This window comes from Arachis ipaensis, chromosome B7 (assembly GCF_059453495.1).
Source record: "Arachis ipaensis isolate K30076 ecotype BB chromosome B7, ASM5945349v1, whole genome shotgun sequence".
In the NCBI taxonomy this organism is placed as follows: Eukaryota; Viridiplantae; Streptophyta; class Magnoliopsida; order Fabales; family Fabaceae; genus Arachis; species Arachis ipaensis.
The window spans coordinates 118,545,546-118,549,690 of NC_142442.1; the positions used below are offsets into that span (position 1 = coordinate 118,545,546).

General features: G+C 35.2%; 1 non-coding gene across 1 annotated transcript; it reads left to right on the top strand.

Annotated features, from left to right (window-relative positions):
• Positions 1-698: 698 nt before the first annotated feature.
• LOC148553883 (small nucleolar RNA R71) lies at positions 699-806 on the top strand. Its single transcript, XR_015893235.1, has one exon. It is a non-coding gene; the product is annotated as a small nucleolar RNA R71 (small nucleolar RNA).
• The last annotated feature ends 3,339 nt before the right edge of the window (positions 807-4,145 follow it).

Genomic DNA, 4,145 nt, shown 5'->3' on the forward strand with positions numbered 1-4,145 from the left:
GTACTAGGAGGGATTTCAGTGATCCTTTTACTCAGCTGGCCCACTTGTGCTTCCAGATTTCTAATGGAAGACCTTGTTTCATTCATGAAACTTACAGTGGCCTTAGATAGATCAGAGACTAGATTTGCTAAATTAGAAGCATTTTGTTCAGAGTTCTCTGTCTGTTGCTGAGTTGATGATGGAAAAGGCTTGCTATTGCTAAACCTGTTTCTTCCACCATTATTAAAGCCTTGTTGGGGCTTTTGATCCTTCCATGAGAAATTTGGATGATTTCTCCATGTTGAGTTATAGGTGTTTCCATAAGGTTCACCTAAGTAATTTACCTCTGCTATTGCAGGGTTCTTAGGATCATAGGCTTCTTCTTCAGAAGATGCCTCTTGAGTACTGTTGGATGCAGCTTGCATTCCATGCAGACTCTGAGAGATCATATTGACTTGCTGAGTCAATATTTTATTCTGAGCCAAGATGGCATTCAGAGTATCAACTTCAAGAACTCCCTTCTTCATAGGCGTCCCATTACTCACAGGATTCCTTTCAGAAGTGTACATGAACTGGTTATTAGCAACCATGTCAATGAGTTCTTGAGCTTCTGCAGGCGTTTTCTTTAGGTGAATGGATCCACCTGCAGAAGTGTCCAGTGACATATTTGATAGCTCAGATAAACCATCATAGAATATATCCAGGATGGTCCATTCTGAAAGCATGTCAGAAGGACACTTTTTGGTCAACTGTTTGTATCTTTCCCAAGCTTCATAGAGGGATTCACCTTCTTTCTGTCTGAAGGTTTGAACATCAGCTCTAAGCTTGCTCAGCTTTTGAGGAGGAAAGTACTTGGCTAAGAAAGCCGTGACCAGCTTATCCCAAGAGTTCAGGCTGTCTTTGGGTTGAGAATCCAACCATAATCTAGCTCTGTCTCTTACAGCAAAAGGGAAAAGCATGAGCCTGTAGACTTCAGGATCTACTCCATTAGTCTTAACAGTATCACATATCTGCAAGAATTCAGTTAAGAACTGAAAAGGATCTTCAGATGGAAGTCCATGAAACTTGCAGTTCTGCTGTATCAGAGAAACTAATTGAGGTTTCAGCTCAAATTTGTTTGCTCCAATGGCAGGAATGGAGATGCTTCTTCCATGTAAATTGGAACTAGGTGCAGTAAAGTCACCAAGCATCCTCCTTGCATTATTATTATTTTCGACTGCCATCTCCTCTTCTTGTTTGAAAATTCCTAACAGGTTCTTACTGGTTAGTTGTAATTCAGAGTCCTTTCAGGTTCTGGATCTGCTTTAACAAGAATATTCTTGTCCTTGCTCCTGCTCATATGACAAAGAAGAAGTCACAGAAAAATAATAATAATAGAGATCCCTTTTTTTTTTTTTGAATGAGGGAGAGATGTTAGTAGATGAATAAAAAAATAGAAGGAGATGAGAGAGAAGAGAATTTTCGAAAATAATTTTTGAAAAAGAGTTAGTGATTTTTGAAAATAGTTTTTGAAAAATGTTAGTAATTTTTGAAAATTAAGATTTAAAAATTAAAATAATTAATAAATTAAAAAGAAATTTTGAAAAAGGGGGAAGATATTTTCGAAAATGAGAGAGAGAGAGTTAGTTAGGTAGTTTTGAAAAAGTTAAGAAACAAACAAAAAGTTAGTTAGTTAGTTGAAACAAATTTTGAAAAGATAAGAAGTTAGGAAGTTAGAAAAGATATTTTGAAAAGATATTTTTGAAAAAGATAAAATAGGAAGATATTTTTAGAAACTAATTTTGCAAAAGATTTGATTTTTAAAATCTCAATTAATGGCTTGATTCACAAGAAATCACAAGATATGATTCTAGAACTTAAAGTTTGAATCTTTCTTAACAAGCAAGTAACAAACTTCAAATTTTTGAATCAAAACATTAATTGATTATGTTATTTTCGAAAATTTTGATATAAAATAAGAAAAAGATTTTTGAAAAATATTTTTGGAATTTTCAAAAATAACTAAGAATTTTGAAAAAGATTTGATTTTTGAAAAAGATTTTGAAAAAGATAAGATTTTCAAATTGAAAATTTGATTTGACTCATGAGAAACAATTTGATTTTTTAAAATTTTTGAAAAAGTCAACTCAATTTTCGAATTTGATGAGAGAAAAAGGGAAAGATATTTTTTTGATTTTTGAATTTTTTTTTATGAAAAAACATGACAATTATGCAATGCATGAAATTTTTAGATCAAAACAATGAATGCATGCAAGAATGCTATGAATGTCAAGATGAATACCAAGAACACTTTGAATGTCATGATGAACATCAAGAACATATTTTAAAAAAAAATTTTAATGCAAAGAAAACATGCAAGACACCAAACTTAGAATTCTTTAATGCTTAGGCACTAAGAATTCAAAAATGCATATGATAAACATGAAAAGACACAAAACAAAAAATCATCAAGATCAAACAAGAAGACTTACCAAGAACAACTTGAAGATCATGAAGAACACCATGAATGCATGAAATTTTCAAAAAAATGCAAGATGCACATGCAATTGACACCAAACTTATAACATGACTCAAGACTCAAACAAGAACACAAAAAATATTTTTTTGATTTTTATGATTTTCTAATTTTTTTGGATTTTTGTATAATTTTTTTTGAAAACATTTGGGAAAAAGGAAGTAATGAATTCATAGTCCTCAATCAAAATCCTGGGAATTAGACATGGCTTCATGGCCAGTCAAGCTAAAACATGTTATATGAAACACTAGAATTCATTCTTAAAATTTTTGAAGAAAAATATATTTTTGAAAACATTTTTTTTTTCGAAAACAAGTGAGAAATTTTTGAAAGGTTTTTGAAAAAATTTTTGAAAGGAAAACAAAAAGAAAATTACCTAATCTGAGCAACAAGATGAACCGTCAGTTGTCCAACTCGAACAATCCCCGGCAACGGCGCCAAAAACTTGGTGCACGAATTATGAATCACACTTTTCACAACTCGTACCACTGACCAGCAAGTGCACTGGGTCGTCCAAGTAATACCTTACGTGAGTAAGGGTCGAATCCCACGGAGATTGTTGGTATGAAGCAAGCTATGGTCACCTTACAAATCTCAGTCAGGCGGATATAAAACAGTTATGTGGTTTTCGAATATTAATTAATAAAATAGGGATAGAGATACTTATGTAACTCATTGGTAGGAATTTCAGATAAGCGAATGGAGATGCTTTTCGTTCCTCTGAACCTCTGCTTTCCTGCTATCTTCATCCAATCAGTCTTACTCCTTTCCATGGCTGGCTTTATGTGATACATCACCACTGTCAATGGCTACTTTCGGTCATCTCTCGGGAAAATGATCCAATGCCCTGTCACGGCACGGCTAATCGTCTGGAGGCATCACCCTTGTCAATGGCTTCATCTTATCCTCTCAGTGAATAATATGCTCACGCACCCTGTCACGGCACGGCTATTCATCTGTCGGTTCTCGATCATGCTGGAATAGGATTTACTATCCTTTTGCGTCTGTCACTAACGCCCTGCAATCGCGAGTTAGGAGCTCGTCACAGTCATTCAATCATTGAATCCTACTCGGAATACCACAGACAAGGTTTAGACCTTCCGGATTCTCTTGAATGCCGCCATCATTCTAGCTTACGCCACGAAGATTCTGGTTAGGAGATCTAAGAGATATTCATTCTAGCTTAATTCATGTAGAACAGAAGTGTTTGTCAGGCACGCGTTCATAAGGGAGAAGGATGATGAGTGTCACACATAATCATCACCTTCATCACGTTCTTGGGTGCGAATGGATATCTTAGAAGCGAAATAAGAAGAATTGAATAGAAAACAGTAGTACTTTGCATTAATCTTTGAGGAACAGCAGAGCTCCACACCTTAATCTATGGAGTGTAGAAACTCTACCGTATGAAAATACATAAGTGAAGGTCCAGGCATGGCCGAGATGGCCAGCCCCCAAAACGTGATCAAAGGATCATAAGGTAATCCAAAGATGCCTAATACAATAGTAAGAGGTCCTATTTATAATAAACTAGCTACTAGGGTTTACATGAGTAAGTATTTGATGTATAAATCCACTTCCGGGGCCCACTTGGTGTGTGTTTGGGCTGAGCTTAAGTGTTACACGTGCAGAGGCCATTTGTGGAGTTGAA